The sequence below is a fragment of the Panthera uncia genome, chromosome B1 (assembly GCF_023721935.1).
Source record: "Panthera uncia isolate 11264 chromosome B1, Puncia_PCG_1.0, whole genome shotgun sequence".
Classification (NCBI taxonomy): Eukaryota; Metazoa; Chordata; class Mammalia; order Carnivora; family Felidae; genus Panthera; species Panthera uncia.
The window spans coordinates 138542625-138561114 of record NC_064811.1 but is presented as its reverse complement, the minus strand read 5'-3'; the positions used below and the strand labels follow the sequence as shown (position 1 = coordinate 138561114).

General features: G+C 38.9%; 1 pseudogene; it reads right to left on the bottom strand.

Annotated features, from left to right (window-relative positions):
* LOC125922457 (60S ribosomal protein L7a-like) overlaps positions 1 to 18051 on the bottom strand; it is a 133389-nt pseudogene extending 115338 nt beyond the window's left edge.
* Between the last annotated feature and the right edge of the window lie 439 nt (positions 18052 to 18490).

Genomic DNA, 18490 nt, shown 5'->3' with positions numbered 1-18490 from the left:
ATGGACCGTGCTGACCCTTGCTCTTATTAATTCATTGACCTTACATTATCCCATAAAAAATTACTTAAGGAAATTTTTATTTGAGAATTTGAGGATGTTATATGACTGTCAAAAGCAAATTATACAATTTCTCCTTCTCTAACATTTATGCTTTCTTGCAGTTTTTAAGTTTTGTCAGTCAACATACGTTTCACTAAGTTCCTTTTGTGGGTAGGAGGCTTCTAGAATTTCCTTTACAAGGGACAAGAGGATGCATGAAACATAGTTCCTTCTTAGAAGAGGTTTTAGGGGGAGCTAAGGTAGCTACTCTAGAACATTAGACAGTCATTCAGGTAGGTGCACCTGGGTGGGTCAGTCGGTTAAGCATCTGACTTTGGCTCAGGTCATGGTCTCATGGTTCATGGGTTTGAGCCCCGTGTCCGGCTCTGACTGCTTGGAACCTGGAGCCTGCTTTGGATTCTATGTCTCTCTCTCTCTCTCTCTCTCTCTCTGCCCCTCCCCCACTCACTCACACGCACACACACACACACACACACACACACACTCTCTCTCTCTCTCTCTCTCCCCAAAATGAATAAACGTTAAAAAAAAATTTAAAAAAAACAGTCATTCAGGTATTGTTTGGTTAACTACCATGGAAGTGACATAGAGAATTCATGTTACCCTTCAGAGAGAGGGTTGTCAACAGGCTGGAGCAGTTGAGATATGGCACTTGTCCTAGGCTTTAGAAACAGTAAAGGGTGCGTGGGTGGTTCAGTCAGTTAAGCATCCAACTTCTTGATTTCAGCTCAGGTCATGATCTCAGGGTTGGTAAGTTTGAGCCCTGTGTCTGGCTCTGGGCTGACAGTTCGGAGTCTGCTTGGGATTCTCTCTCTGCCCCTCCCCTGCTTTCTTTCTCTCTCTTCCAAAATGAATAAACATTAAAAAAAAAAAAAAAGCAGCAGCTATGGTGTAGGGTAAAAAAAACAGTAAAACGGGCTAAGCAGACCTTGGTTCTCACTTTAGACTAGACTTGAGTGAGTTATACAATCACCCTGTGTCTCAGTTTTCTCATCTGTAAAATGAAAAGCTTAGATATAATTTTAGTGTCTATCTAGAACTAAATGTAATTATTTGGGTGAGAAGGACTCTTCTGGGTAAGGCAGCTTCTGCAGTGTCTGCCAATGATCCCTGCCTTCTGTTATTTATGGCAACATTGAGGGAATGTCACTTCAATGGTTAGATTATGAAATATTGGGACTTTTTTCTTGCTAGCAGGCTCCCTCTATTGCTCTTTTGGCTTGTGTGTTGATAAAGCAAGTTGCTGTGTTGGAGAAGCCCCGAGGCAAGAAACTGAGGGCCACATCCAGACAAGAACAATCGATGAATTGAGGTCCTCCGCCCAACAGCCAATGAAGAGCTGAACGCTTCCAACAACTACTGAGTGACATGCTTCCCCAGGAGAGCCCACAGATGAGATTGCATTCACTGAGCCAACACTTTCACTGCAGCTTTGTGAGAGACCATGAAGCAATGAGGACTCGGTCACGTCCAGATTCCTGACCTACAGAGACTGTGGTGTAATAAATGGGTGTTGTTTTAACAGGCCATATTATCGGATAATTTGATACTCAGTAATAGACAATGAATACACCCATTTAACTAAAATATATTGTTTGGTATCACAAATACTGTTTAGTTATTATGGAACTTTTATTACAATGTAAATAATGTAGTTAATTTTTACTATAACGTAGATGAGCAAAGGAGGTGTCTGTACGACTTTCTATGTTGAAATAATCCCTGGTAAAACCTTGATAAAGCCATTAACCATCATTAAACCTGTTGGACCTCTTTCAGCGTACACGTGCATGTGGTTTTGTTTCTCCATGTATCATTTGGTGTCATCTGTTTTCTTTCAGGAATCTTTCTTTCTTTCTTTCTTTCTTTCTTTGTCTCTCTCTCTTTCCCTTCCTTCCTTCCTTCCTTTCTTCCTCTTTCTTTCTCTCCTTCTTTCTCTCTCTTTCTTTTTCTCTTTCTTCCTTCCTTCCTTCCTTTCTTTTTCTTTCTTTCTTTCTTTCTTTCTTTCTTTCTTTCTTTCTTTCTCTTTGTCTCTCTCTCTTTCCCTTCCTTCCTTCTTCCTTCCTTCCTTCCTTCCTTCCTTCCTCTTTCTTTCTCTCCTTCTTTCTCTCCTTCTTTCTCTCTTTTTCTTTCTTTCTTTCTTTCTTTCTTTCTTTCTTTCTCTCTTTGTCTCTCTCTCTCTCTTTCCCTTCCTTCCTTCCTTCCTTCCTTCCTTCCTTCCTTCCAATACTGGCTGAAAATGAACTCATATTACCTTTACGTATGGACGACTCAGCAGTGCACGCTTAGCCTGATTTGGTGCCAGTTCTTTAGCCTTTGCCTTTTCCAGCTCAGCAACACAAGCCACTGACTTTGGACCCAGGACGATGCCTCCCCAGAGATGGTGGATCTCATCATATTTGTCATTGTCATTGGTCCTCATAGCTTCCACCTGCTTGGACAGACCTTCTTTGTCTTCTGAGTGAACCTGTGTGAGGTTTTCCTGTGGACCAGATGCCCAGCTTGGCCTTCCTCTTGATAATGCAATGGGGAACACCCACCTTATGACACAGGGAAGACAGGAAGACAACCAGCTCAGTGGGGTCCACAGAATGTAAAATCACTATCAGCTGAGACTTCTTTTCCATTAAGGTGGGGACAGTATTAACCCCCACTTGAAGAACAGGTGGCCTCTTAATGGGGTCATCCCCTTTGCTAGCAACTTTGTTCTCAATTCAGGCCAAAATTTCCTGCTTCTTCTCTTGCTTGGTCTCTGGTCTGAATCTGTGGATGAACTTAAGCAATTGAATAACTGTTTGGTGGTCCAAGGCCTAGGTGAACTGGTTAATGACAGAAGGAATTTTCAGATGTTTAAAGGGAAGAGCCTTTGCCATTGCAACCAGATACAGAGGGGACATTTCACAGAGTGAAGTCCCTTTGAGGCTGGATGTCCTGTCCCTTGTTTTAACAAGGGACCGACCACCTTTTTTTGGCCTCTGGCTTCTTCCTGACAGCAGGGTCCAAGACCGCCTTCTTCCCTTTAGCCTTCTTTCCTTGTGGCAGCTGTGATAGCTGGAAGAGAGAGAAAGGAAAAGGAATTATCTCTTTCAGGAATTTCTTAAAATTCCTGTTCCATTGGTAGTACTTTTACAAAATACATGGATTTTTACAAAATAAAATTATTTATGTCATTGTTTGGGTTTAGGGTTGGTTGGAAGGCAGATGTTTGTGCTAGATCATTCATTCTTGCTGGTGCTTTCTTTTCCTAAATTCCTTCTCTCCTGGGTTCAGTGGCAATTCTGTGTCTAGCTTTTCTCTGGCCCTTTTAGGTCCTGCTTCTCAGTTCAGGCCAGGTTCTAGTCACCCTTGTTTGCTTTTCTTTTTTGGTTCACTTCTTAAATATGAAGGTTTTATTTTTAGAACTTTCCTGTTCTAAATCTGCATTCTCAGAGTTTATCTAGCTTGTACTTATGGTTTAAACTAGCATTTCCTGAAGTATGGGATAGGAATCACTGCCAGAATGGAATGATTTGGGGGGGTTCATGCTCATATAGGTAACTAATACTGAATCACATGTTGAAAACCTTAAATCCATTTTAATGCTTTTTCTATCCAGAGTACATCAAGTTAGGTATGAAACTTGAACACTCTTCTAGTATAGGCTAACCATCCTTGGTAATAAAGGAATGCAGTCCTTATGAGCAAATTTATTTTTAGGTAAATAAACCTTAAAATATGGTTTGTTTCTTTCTTTTTCTTTTTCTTTTTCTTTTTCTTTTTGTTTTTTTTGTTTTTGAGGATTTCGGGGATCTATCAGGCAAATTACTTAACTAACAATAATCAGGCAATTTCTTTCTTTCCTTTTTTTTTTTTTTTGGTCCTGTTTTATTTTATTTTATTTTTAATTTAAATTTTAGTTAGCATACAGTGCGATACTGGTTTCCAGAGTAGAAGTCAGTGATTCATCACTTATATACAACACCCAGGGCCCATCACAGGTGCCTTCCTTAATACCCATCACCCATTTAGCCCATCCTGCACTCACCTCCCCTCCAACAATCTTCAGTTTGTTCTCTATTGTTACAAGTCACTTGTGGTTTGTTTCCTGCTCTTCTTTCCACCCCCTTCACATGTTCATCTGTTTTGTTTCTTTAATTCCACATATGAGTGAAATCACATGGTACTTGTCTTTCTCCAGTTGACTAATTTTGCTTAGCATGATACACTCTAGCTTCAACCATGTCATTGCAAATAGCAAGATTTCATTCTTTTTGATGGCTGAGTAAGATCTCATTGTATAAATATCACATCTTCTTTATCCATTCATCATTTGATGGACATTTGAGCTTTCTCCATAGTTTTGCTATTGTCGATAAGGCTGTTAAACATTGGGGTGCATGTACCCCTTCCATCTGGGTTTTTGTATCCTTTGGGTAAATACCTAATCGTGCAATTGCTGGATTGTAGGGTAGTTCTATTTTTAGTCTCTTGAGGATCCTCCATACTGTTCTTTAGAGTGGCTGTACCAGTTTGCATTCACATCAGCAGGGCAAGAGGCTTCTCCTTTCACCACATCCTCACCAACATCTGTTGTTTCTTGTGTTATAAATTTTAGACATTCTGACAGGTATGAAGTGATATCTCACCATGGTTTTGATTTATATTTCCCTAATGATGAATGATATTGAGCATCTTTTCATGTGTCTATTAGCCATCTGGATGTCTTTGGAAAAGTATCTATTTATGTCTTCCGCCCATTTCTTACCTGGATTATTTGTTTTTTGGGGTGTTGAAATTGATATGTTCTTTATAGATTTTGGATATTAACCCTTTATCAGATGTGCCATTTGCAAATATCTTCTCCCACTCCATAGGCTGCCTTTTAGTTTTGTTGATTGTTTAATTCACTGTGCAGAAGCTTTTATCTTGATGAGGTCCTGATAGTTCATGTTTGCTTTAGTTTCCCTTGTGTTTGGTGATGTGTCTAGTAAGAAATTGCTGCGGCTGAGGTTAAAGAGGTTGCTGCCTGTGTTCTCCTCTAGGATTTTGATGGTTTCCTATCTCACATTTAGGTCATTCATCCATTTTGAGTTTATTTTTGTGTATGGTGTAAGTAAATGGTTCAGTTTCATTCTTCTGCATGTCGCCATCCAGTTTTCCCAACATCATTAGTTGAAAAGACTGTCTTTTTTCCTTTGGATATTCTTTCCTGCTTTTTTGAAGATTTGTTGCCCATATGGTTGTGGGTCCATTTCTGGGTTTCTATGTGTCTGCTTTTGCACTTGTACCATACTGTCTTGATGACTACAGCTCTATAATATAGCTTGAAATCTGGAATTATGATACTTCCAGCTTTGCTTTTTTTTTCAGGATTGCTTTGGCTATTTGGGGTCTTTTGTGGTTCCATACAAATTTTCGGATTGTTTGTTCTAGCTCTGTAAAAAATGCGGGTGGTATTTTGAAAGGGATTGCATTAATGTATAGATTGCTCTGGGTAGTATAGATATTTTGACAATGTTCTTCCAATCCATGAGCATGAAATGCTTTTCCATTTCTTTGTGTCTTCTTCAATTTTTTTCATAAGTGTTCTACAGTTTTTAGAGTACAGATCTTTTCCCTCTTTAGTTAGGTTTATTCCTAGGTATCTAATTGTTATTGGGGCAATTGCAAATGGGATTGATTCCTTGATTTCTTCTTCTGCTGTTTCATTATTGGTGTATAGAAATGCAACAGATTTCTACACATTGATTTTATATCCTGTGACTTTGATAAGTTCATGTATTAGTTATAGCAAATTTTTTGGTGCAGTCTTTGGGTTTTATACATAGAGTATCATGTCATCAGAGCATAACTTTTGACAAATAAGGGTAGAATCTGACATTGTATTTTTCTTTGTAGTTAGCTTTTAGTCACAGCAAGTGGTACTTTCTGGTGATGGCAGTAATATAAATTTGTCCTTTAATTTATTAAAATAAAAAAGGGAATTTATTTAAGGAAAAACTTTAAGTAAATAATATGTGTGTACAATATGTGATGCATGGTTGGAGCAGAATTATGAAGGTAGTAACTGTGGTATGAGAATTTGAGAAGTGGTACACTAGAGATCTAGAAAACCACAAATGCATCATTATCCTCAATTGATCTATTTAATGGTTGTCAATGAACTGAGCATGGTTCTAAAAGGCACAGTATGGATCTGGATAATAAAAAAGAATAATAGATGTTATTAGATGTAAGAGCACTGAGCTGGAAATGATCCTACTTACATTCTCCTGATTGCCTCAGTTTCTTTGCTGGAGAAATCTTGTGCATGGCCCAAAGCAGTGGTTCTCAGACTTTAGGTAGGGGCATCAAATTCACATGGAAATTTCTTAAAACATAGATTAGTCCCTTGTACCTTAAGAATTTCTGCTTTAGTAGGGTCTGAGAATTTGCAGTTCTGAGTTACTAGATCTGGAGACCATACTCAGTCTAAGCTAAATCTTGGACAAAATGCTTATAACATTCTGGGGGCTCAAATTTCAAAGGAAGCTTTTGGTTAAAGAGCATAGACTTATAGGGTTTTAGAAATGGAAGCAATTGATCCTATGTGTCCTAAAGTGTGGTATAGTTTTCATTGCTGGTATTTAAGAAGACTTAGATGCATTTTAATTTTAATTTATATGTGCTTATATTAAGGTGTAGTAGAAAAGCACAGTGTATCAAACCTATTATTTTTCTGCTTAGCATGAGGCTTAATGTGAGTCAATAAAAATTACTGAGTAAAAGATAGTAGTGGGTTTTTCTTAGATTGTGATGGAGAACATGAATAATGGAATTGGGAAATGCTGATTCTTTTTTTTTTTTTTATTTTTTAGTGTTTATTTCTGAAAGGGGGCGGGGAAGTGCGAGCAGGAGAGGGGCAGAAAGAGGGAGACACAGAATCCAAAACAGGCTCTGAGCTTTCAGCACAGACCCCCATGCAGCAATCGGACTATCGAACCCGGGATCATGACCTGAGGTGAAGTCAGGTGCTTAACTGACGGAGCCACCCAGGCATCCCAGGAAATGCTGATTGTTAAAGCCTTACCTCTTGACTGCACCTCCACTTTCATCTCCATTGGTTGCAAATAACCAATAGTTTCTTGATTCCTTTCCATGGTTTTAGTTAAGAGCGCTGACAACTCTTTCCTTGCTCATAGTGTTTCCTAATTGTTTTTTCTTCTACTCCATTCATTGTCTACACTGTTTTCAGTGACATCTCCCTGAAACACAAACTGCAGCATGTTATCCACCCTCCCCAACCACCCCCCCCCGCCCCGCCCCCAATCCATCAATGGCTTCCGAGTGGCTCAGAATACAGTTCAAATTCCTTAACATCTTACACAGGCCCCACGATCAGCCTTCTACCATCACCCTCCACTCTTCTACCATATCCACCTAGGATTTGCTTTTACCAAACTACCACACATAATGAATACCTCTCCTCGTCCTAGACCCCTGTGCCTTTGCACATGCTGATTCTCTGCCGTAAGTGCCTTTCCTCTGCTATTCTGTCTGACTGATTCCTGCTTAGTTATTAAGTCTCAGAGGGTCCCATCTTCCATGGTTAGAAACTGCATATGTCTATCATAATATCTATCATGCTATTTTTTAAAAAGTCATAAAATATATGATTAGAGATTTTTCAAATATTACAAAAGTGTAAAGAAAGTCCTCCTTCCCAGCTTTCCCCAGCCTCACCTTTCTCCCTGAAGGAAACACTATTAATAGTCCAGTGTGTCTTTTACACCTTTTTAATCTGGATTTACAAACATACATATAAATAATGAAATCTATCTAAGACTATGGTTTAAGAGGTTTTGTTTTGTTTTGTTTTGTTTTTTTCATTTCAGATCTCATGGGCATCTGTGCACATCAGGGCTTGAAAATCTACTACTTTTTTTTTTCTTTTTTTAGCAATTGCCTTTTATTTAAGGAGAGATCAAGGAAAGGGACTGACTTTCATGTCTCCAGGGTTTTTTTTATAAATGTTAGAAAATCTTCATTTCATGCAGCAACTTGTCTTATTTTTATCCTTATTTTATGTCCTTGAATAAAAAATATCTACACTGTTTTCCAGGAGTGATTTCAAGCAAAACTTCGTAACCGACATTTCTTATGTTATTTATCTATGTAGTCATTTATTTTTATCATTACTCTTATCCCATCTGAATGTTTTTTGTCCTTATAACCCTTGCCACACTTCTAGGACCCATTCTTTCTTTATTTTTTTTATATTTGAATGAAACACTTGAGTGTTTCAGAATATTATTGAATTTGATTTTCACAGTGACTCTGAGAGCTAAGCAGGACAGAATCATTCCTCTTTTACAAGGAGGAAGTTGAGGCATAGAGAAAGTGGTCTAACTATAGCCTGAGCATTCTGTCCTACATCAACAACATGTCCTCTGTCCCTTGCTTGCTCAGGACTCACCATTGTGATGTCCCAGCAGATATGCTCTGAATCTATACTCTTTGAAATAAAAAAATCTAGTCTGTTTAGTTTTCCTTAGATGAATTAATTTACACTAAAATATTTGCAGTAATTGTGACTTATTGTGGTACCACTCCCAGATATGAGTGATTATCATAGGAGCTGGTGAGTTAATCTAAATGAATGATAAATCCCAGTAGGAACTGTTGGAGAAAAGAGTTTTAATCAGAGTAGACTTTTTGGTGTACTCCAAACAATTTTATATGAAAGATCCTTTGAATCCACATCTCCGAATGAAATCATACCTATTACTTATGTTTTAGGAGGACACAGCCAGCTCTTAGCAGACTTCTTTTTTTCTTTTTGCATATTCTGCTTTATTTTTTTCACATTTTTTCCCCTCTGATCCATCTCAGCCAGTTCTTCAAGTAATCCTGAAAGGAAAGTCAGACTTGCCTGGTTTCTTTGAAAACTTTTCTTCAGAATAGCTGACAAAGTTTTTGAACTGTTGGTATTCATTTTTCATAATAACCCTTCATGAAAATGACCAAAATATTTTCAGAAAGTAGACTACTGGGGGACCTCTTTACTATGCATTTGCCACTTGACTCTTGAGATCTCAATTTAATTCTGTGAATTGAGATTTTTATTGCTACAGGGTGATTAGAAAAATTAATAGCAATTTCCTCAAAGCACTTTGAGGTCCTAAGGGGCCATTTATTGTTTCAACAAGATATTCTCCTCCTAATGTGTGCGTATTATTGTTTATGAAACAATGAGGGCCCAATGAAGAATAAGATTTGTTGTTGCAAAGAGTTTGCCTTTCTTCCTTATCTGCATTGAAACATGATTTTTTTCAAGAAGGATATTAGCACTGAAATCTCTAATCTTTATTCAGAAAGATGGCTTTATTTTTTTTAATAAAGGACTAGGCTGCATCTTTATCAGCCTGATTTTTTTCCATCCCTGTGGTGCTTTTAAATATACATAGAAAGATGGTCAGAGACTCTAGAAAGAAGGCAGAGCAGTTTCCTGATGGGAGTGAAGGAAGGTCAATAACATCTGTCCTCTGAATAGGGAAAGGGAGCTGCAGGTAGTGTAGACAAGGGTCTGAGCAAATTAATTAATACATGAGAGGACATCAGGAAATGGCTTCTCTGGTTTGCTGTAAATGGGATTTAATGAACTTTCGAAAACCAACAAAAAAAGAAAATCTGGGAATTCCTTAGAAATAGATCTCCCAGTTTCCCCTATTATCTCAATCTGTGAAACAATAAATTATTTGTCTTATAATGATTTCTATTATTAGTAATAGTAGAGATGATCATATAAAGAGTATCCACAATTAGCTCTGTGCTATGCATGCTACCTACATATTGATTCTTTTGTTTTTTGGTTTTTTGGGGTTTTTTTTTTGTTTGTTTTTAGGTAGGCTTCATGCTCAGCACGGAGCCCAGCACAGGGCCAATGTGGGACCCATCAGGGAGCCCAATGAGAAGCCCAAAGTGGGGCTTGAACCTATGATCCCCACATCAAAACCAGAGCTGAGATCAAGAGTCAGATGCCTAACGGACTGAGTCACCCAGGTGCCCCCAGATTGATTCTATTCAATCCTTCACATGGTCTTTGAGGTAAACGCTGTGATCCTCATTTTACAGATGAAGAACCTGAGTCTCAGTACTAACAACCTGCTCAAAGATGAAGAGCTAGTAAGTTCAGGAGTGTGAGCCAAACCAGGTTGTAGTCAAACTAGCCAAACACATCCCCTCAAGTACTTTAATGCTTCTTGACCTTTCCAAACTGTGGACTGAGTTGCAATGTTCTTCACATGAAATGACAACAATGGAAAACCAGAGTTGCAAATGAGGAACTCCCTTGGCATGCCAGAGCTGAACACTCTTTGCAGCATTTACAGTAGTACTAATAAAATAAATATTCCTGGGGGCAACGGTTTGATGTTTTAGTATATTCTCTGTGCTATTTCTCATTTAGTCAACCAAATTTAATGGACATCTGCTTTGTGAAACTGACTTAAGTGTTGTGTGCACTTGCAAGGGAAATTGCAGATTCCTGACCGATGGCCGGAAAGTTGTGTTGAGATGGTAATCCTGGGGAGGTGGGGAAGACGTGAGGAGATATAAGAAGATGGGACGAGTGGATCAATGCTTTTCACATTTATGTTGTTGATGATGAGAACATTCTAAAATTGGTCAGTATTGCATAAAACAAAGCAACATGTGGCGATTGCTCAGTTAATTTCACCACCATCACCACTTTAACTGAGTAAGCTTTGTGATCTGAATTACCCTGTGTGACTTCCTTATCATCTTCCCCTGCACACCCTCCCCAATTTCTACCTCCATTAGCTTCCCCTCTTCCTTCTGTTTGTTTGCCCTGATGGAAAGAACACTGAACTACAAGTGAGGGGCCATGAGCTGTGCTTCGATTGCCACATACTACCAGTGTGATCTTAGGAGAGGCATTCTAGGGCTGCAGTGGATGGCAAAGATGGCCATAGATTTATCATCTTTTACATTCACACCCTTTGCTTATATCCTCCCACACCGATTCTGGGCTGGACCATGTGACTTGCTTTGAACAAGGGACTTTAGCAAATGTGACATACACAGAGACTTGCAACATGCTTGCACATTTGGCATGTGCTTTTGCTGCTCTCAGAACTCTGCTACCGTCACGTGAAGAAGCCTGAGTTAGCCTGTAGAATGATGAAATATGTGTGGCCCAGTTGTCCTGTCATCCTGGCCAGACAATGAGTGAGTGAGGCCATCCTAGGTCAGCCAGTTGCTGGCTGACTCACTAGTGAGCCCAGCTAAAATTAGCTGAACTAGCCCAAACCAGAGGAAGCTGCCTAGCTGATTTGCAGAATTGGAGCTTCATAAAGGTTGCTTCACTAAGTTTTGGGGTGAGTTATTCATAGCAAAAGGTAACTAATAAAAAATCCAATTAAAAAAACGCTCAAACAATGAATAGCAACATATCCACTGCCTACCCCGGAGCATTGTTGGAGATTATATGGGATAATGAAGTAACTATGCCTATGATAGGCAAAGCTTCTGAGGAGCAGTAACCAGTGGTGTCTTGTGTTTGACCAGCAACTCGATGTTCAGTGAAGAAATTACTGGATAATAAGCTACACAATTATAAGGTGGCAGTAGCAGCAGCAACAGAATAATACAAAATTTAAAATAATTTTTTTAATGTTTATTTATTTTTGAGAGAAAGAGAGACAGAACGTGAGGTGGGAGGGGCAGAGAGAGAGGGAGACACAGAATCCGAAGCAGGCTTTAGGCTCTGAGCTGTCAGCGCAGAGCTGGACTAGGGGCTCAAACTCATGAACTGTGAGATCATGACCTGAACTCAGATGCTTAATTGGCTGAGCCACCCAGATAAATTTAATTTAATTTATCAGCTACGTAGAGAGAATTGAAAAGAACAAGAAAGAGCGGGAATGGGCAATCTAGGCCACCAGTGCTCTGGTCACAGGCAGGACAGCAGCCTGTAGCCCTTAGGGTTTTGGGTTTTCTCACTGTTGTCGGTAAGATACTGCCAATTGTTATCCTTCCCATTGGCTTTAAAATATTCCCAGTTATTTGACTTTTTTCTTTTTTTATTATAGCATGTCTAGATTCTATCTGGATATCATTCCCATGACAATAGTTAGTCTCCATAATGAAAAGTTTCTGAGAGCCAAATTTAGAGGTATAGAGAAGCATTTCTAGCCTATAAAAATGCAAAGACTACAAGATAAGTAAATCAAAAGAATTCTAGTGGGAGCAAGTATTTTCTGAGCTAAAGGTAATTGATCCAATGGAATCTATAAGGAATAAGGTTATGTACTTTGATTCACATTTATCTAGTGGAAACATTTTTTTTTTCCAATCTGGTTATACTGTAAAGTAAAGCCCATGTAGAGAAAAGTATGCAAAACCTAAAGGTACCGTTTATTGAAAAATTATAGGGGCACCTGGGTGGCTCAGTCAGTTAAGCGTCCAACTTTGGCTCAGGTCATAATCTCACAGTTTGTGGGTTTGAACCCCACATCAGGCTCTGTGCTGGCAGCTCAGAGCCTGAAGCCTGCTTCCGATTCTGTGTCTCTCTCTCTGATCCTCCCCCACTCATGCTCTCTCTCTCTCTCTCTCTCTCTCTCAAAAATAAATAAACATTTTTTTTTTTACAGGAACAATTACAAAGTGAATACCCATGTAACCACTACCCAGGTCAGAGATGGAGCCTTGCCTGAACACCAGAACTCTCTTACTATTCTCATTTTCTCCCTCACACTTTCCCCTTCACTTACCCTGTTAAATTGACCACAATGCTTAATGATGATCAAGTCCTTGTGTAGCTTTAGAGCTTTACCACCTCTGCAGAGTTAACCACCTATGTGTGTAACTTTAAACACTACATTTTAGTTTTGCTTGCTTTGAATTTTCTATAAATGAAGTCATTCTGTATATACTCTTTTGCATCTTGCTTCTTTCGCTTAATGCTATTACTTGCTTTGTGTAGTTGTAGTTCATTCAATTTCATTGACAGGTGGTCTTCCATGTATGAACACACTAGACAATGTACTGTTAAGATACATCAGTAGCTTCCATCCTGTGGATCATTATAAGCAATGTAGCTGTGGCTGTCCTTACGTACCTCCTCCTGCACATGCATACAAGTTTCTCAAGAGGGTGCCTTTTTTGGGTCATAAGAGAGGCATATCTTCAAATTCAGGAGAAGAGGCCAAAATATTTCCGAAAGTGGCATGACCATTTTGCCTACTGCAAGCGGTGTGGGTGTTCTCAGTGCTCCGTGTCCTTGTCAGCACCTGATACTGTCAGTGCAGTAGTCAGTCGTTTTTGACAATCTGGCAGATGTGTAGTGGAATCTCCTTCTGATTCACGTTTGCGTTTTCTCATTATTTATGAGGCCGAGCATTCTTTCACATATTTTTAGCCATTCAGTTTCTTTTTTATGAAGTGTCTGTTCAAGTCTTCTGTCCTTTTTCCTTTCTTCTTTTTCTTCTAACGTTAATTCACTGTTGAGAGAGAGAGAGAGAGAGAGAGAGAGAGCATGAATGGGGAAGGGGCAGAGAGAGAGGGAGACACAGAATTCCAAGCAGGCTCCAGGCTCTGAGCTGTCAACACAGAGCCCGACGCAGGGCTTGAATCCAAGAACCAAGAGATCATGACCTGAGTCAAAGTCGGACACTTAACTGACTGAGCCACCCCAGCACCCCTTCCGTCCTTTTTTTCTAATGTTTGTGACTTTTTCTAATGTTTTGTAGGGTTTTGCTTTGTTTTGTTTTTAACATGTTTTGCATATAAATGTCTCATTTTATATGTTACAGTAGCTTTTCCCATTCTTGGGTTTGTTTGTTTTGTTTTTCACTCTATTAATATGTATCTTTTAAAAATGTTTATTTATTTGTTTTGAGAGATACAGCGAGAAAGAGAGCATGAACAGAGAGAGGTGCAGAGGGAGAGGAAGAAAGAGAATGTTAAGCAGGTTCCATGCTCCGTGTGGAACCTGATGCAGGACTCATTATCACAACTGTAAGATCATGACCTGAGCTGAAATCAAGAGTCAGATGCTTAACCAACTGAGCCCCGCCCCCAGATATCCCTTAATATGTATCTTTTGATGAATTATAAGTTCTTAATTTTAATATACTTAAATAGATCTAATTTCTTCTCTTTTGATTGCTTTTTATGTCTTATTTAAGAAAATTTTTCCTATCCTGAAGACACAAAGAAGTCTCCTATGAGCTCTTAAAAGCTTTACAGCTTTGTCTTTCACCATAAGTGTATAACATACAAGGTATGATTCTTATCTGCGTGTGAGTTAAAGCTGTGACTTCATTATTTTCCATATGAATGCATACTTCTTCCAGAGTCATTGATTGCAAAGGACATTATTTCTCCACTGCCTTGCCATGACATCTTAGTTATAAATCAAGTGCTCAGGATGTGTGGGTCCATTCTTGGACTCCTTATTCTGCTTCATTGGTTTACTTCTCTATTGCTGCACTAATGCCATATTTTCTTTTTTTTTCTTTCTTAATTTTTTAATGTTTTTATTAACTTTTGAGAGAGAGACAGAGTGAGTGGGAAGGGGGCAGAGAGAGAGAGAGAGACACACAGAAACTGAAGCAAGCTCCAGGCTCTGAGCTATCAGCACAGAGCCCAACACAGGGCTCAAACCAGGTTAGAGTGGGAGAGAGCCAAAGCATAAGAGACCCTTAAAAACTGAGAACAAACTGAGGGTTGATGGGGGGTGGGAGGGAGGGGAGTGTGGGTACTGAGGAGGGCACCATTTGGGATGAGCACTGGGTGTTGTATAGAAACCAATTTGACAATAAATTTCATATATTGAAAAAAAAAACCTCACAAGCTGTGAGATCATGACCTGAGCCAAAGTGGGACGCTCAACTGACTGAGCCCAGGCACTCCCACATTTTCTTAATTATCACAACTTTATAATAAGCCTCGATATCTAGTAGAACGAAAGTCTTTACACTTGGTTCATCCTCAAGAAAGAGGGTTAGCTATTGCACCAGGGAAACCAGAAAGACAAGTTTGGAATCTACTGGAATCATTAGAGCAGAAGATGATGAGAGCCTGTATTAGGATCATGGAAATAGCAATGGGGAGAGGGGCTGGTTTTAGAGCAGTTCAGGAGATCGCTGGAAAGAATGCCAAACAATTGCTTCTAAATGATGTAAGGAGATAAGCTTTGGTGGAAAAAGATTATATGAATAGATCAAAGAGAAAATAATGAATGGACAGCAACATCTTCAAAACAGGCTACCACAGGCTCTGTGGAAACTTTTACAACAGTAAAATTTCAGAAAGTTAAAAAAAAATAAAGACGAAAAATCAGAAATTGTAGAGAACTTTGAAGGAACCAGAGACCTGCAATTGATATGAAACTGGTGATTGATGATAAATATATTAACAGGAATTATGCATGGCTCCACTTTGTTTAATATTATTTTTCAGTTTTTGACATTCCTTGCAATAAGTTTTTCAATTTCTACATCTGGTGCCTTTCAGGTAACTTGATTTCAGTTTGTAACATCATAAGTCTTGCTGAAAATGCATTCAATATTTCCCAGTTGATAGTATCTTCTAGGGCTTGACTCAGCCTGTGTTTTCTAACAAACTCTCTTATTTTTTCTCCTATACTGAATTTTTTCTGATATGTTCTTTAACAAGTTCAAGAAAAGCAGATCAAACAATAACTAGACTAGTGTGGTCGGACTTCATATTTTGTGTCATTCCTGTTAAGAGATTAATTAATAAGATACATACTAGTTTGTGACTGCCAGTTGATTACTAGAGAATTTTCATTTGCTTTGAAATGTAGGAACATTTAATGTAGTAATTCACAGCTGAATATTTCACACTCAAGATCACACCTTCTTATTTCTATTCCTTGCCCTTCTGAATTTTGCACTTTTGAAAGAAATGGGCCCTCTGGAGCATGACAAATTTGATTTAAAGGTATTTGCCACAGGATGTTATTTTCTGTCAAAAGTTAATGTAACAGTAGGTTCTCTCTTCTTAGTTTGGAACTCATGGGCTGGGGAACTGCTAATGTAAATTCTAATCTTAGACCTGTTGGCATGGCAAATATGGAAAAAAAACCAGATAATTGCTCAAGAGGTATAGATTAAGAAAGCTGCAGGACCTATAATTAAGACATTTTTGAATTTAGTGAATTATAACCTGATTTTCAAAAGTAATAGTGGCATTTGCAAATGAGAGAAGAAAAAAATGATAGGATGTAGGAACAAATGCAACTAGAACTCAGATGTACCAAACTCTGTGTGTGTGTGTGTGTGTGTGTGTGTGTGTGTGTGAGAGAGAGAGAGAAAGAGAGAGAGAGATTGGTGTGGGTGAAGAAGGTTGTTTTAACTTTTTAGCTGTTAACACTTCAGAGTGAAAGATCAAATCTCTGAAGCATGGTGATAGAATGTTTAGAGAAGAAAGAAACAGACCCTGAGTGCTCCCTTGGAATGTATGGCATGTTAATAAACACGCCTACAGATCCAGAAATTCCACTTCTGGATATTTATCTGAAGAAAACGAAAACACTAACATGAAAAGACATCTCTACCTCTATGTTCATTGCAGCATTGTTTACAATAGCTAAGATAAGGAAGTAACCTAAGTGTCCATCGATGGATGAATGGATAAAGAAAATGTGGGATATGTGTATATGTGTGTGTGTGTGTATATATATATGTATATGTATACATATATATATACACACACACACACATACACACACACACACACACATATATATATATAATGAAATATTATGCAACCATAAAAAGAAGGCGATCCCACCACTTGCAATAACATGACTGGATCTTGAGGGCACTATGCTAATTGAAATAAATCAGAGAAAGACAAATACCATATGATCTTATTTATATGTAAATATAAAAAAAAAAACACCTTAGACCAGAACCCCCCCCCCCCCCCCAATACCCTGAGCTCATAGATACACAGAAGAGATTGGTGGTTGCCAGAGGTAGGAGGTGAGGAATGGGCGTAATGGATGAAGTTTGTCCAAAAGGGCAAGCTTCCAGTCATAAAATAAATAATTAATGAGATGTAATGTATAGCATGATGACTATAGGTAATAATACTGTATTGCATATTTGAACGTTGCTAAGAGAGTAGACCTTAAAAGTTCTCATCACAAGAAAAAATGTTTGTAACCATGTATGGAAATGGATGTTAACTGGACTTGTGATCATTTCACAATATATAAAAATATCGAATTCTCATGTTGTACACTTGAAAGTAATATAATGTCACATGTCACATGTACCTCACTAACAAAAGTAAACATGCTTACATAGTATGAAGGTGTATCATCTCAGTTCAGGTTATAGTGAAAGTTACAAAACTTAGACTCAAAGCTTGATTATGTTTTTGGATGTCTCATTTCATCTCTGTGTTTTGCCTTTCATAGAAAATGATTTGCTCTGTATTTGTAATTGATCCTTTACTGTTTACTCAGCGAGGAATTGAAGGAAATTCTTTAGTCATTTAAGATCTGGTTTTGAATCTATTGCAGACCCCTATGGAAGTTATTCTATCTGCCCAATGTTCAGCATTCATAAAGTGGGTGTTTCCAAGGAGTGAAGAAGTGACATATTCCTCTGAGAAAAATGGTATTAGGAGTGGAGTTTAGTATACCAAACTACATCAAAGAGTCTGTAACAGTCTGGGTCTAACTGGGAGATAGAAACCGCATAGTAGGTTAAAGAGGAATTTTGATATAAGAATTTGTAACTCTAACAAAGAGTAACTATAAGACAGAGGAAACTTTATATAGTACATAAGGGCTGAGGGGGAATACTCAAGGAAAGACATATTTGGAAGGAGTTCAGGCTTCTTGGATAAAGTGTGCTGTGGCCACCTAACAGCAGGCAAGTTGGCAGGAGTGGAGTTGTAGGCAGACATCAGGCAGTCCTCCAGGTGCATGCAGGTGGGGAGCAGACGATTGGCAACAGGTGGTGTGGGCATGCAGTGGGGGTCTTGATGTTAGCAGGGGCAGAAGGCTTTCCGGATGTAGGATGCGCTGGGAATGGGGGTGGGTGAGTGAAGGTTTTCAAGAGAGGACGAGTTATCACCAGGCCAAGCTGCAAGGTCGTGAGGGATCATGTTCTGGTCACATGGCTTGGGCAGGCTCCATCTGGACAAGGCAAACACCCAACTGTCTCCCCTACCTGTGCTGAGAATTTCCAGAAGCCTCTTCCTCTTGCATTGTCTCTTCAGCACCCTCTGTTGGGGAGGCTTAGTATCATACCCTAAAGGCAAAATGCTTCTAGGAATTCCTGGGTGGTTTATCATAAAGCGTTATATTCAGGGATGTGTTTGGCAATGAACTGATAACCAATGCAGAGTTCAAGGGCAGTAAAGAAGGCCAATACCGGCATTACAAAAAAGACTGGTGGCTCTTTTC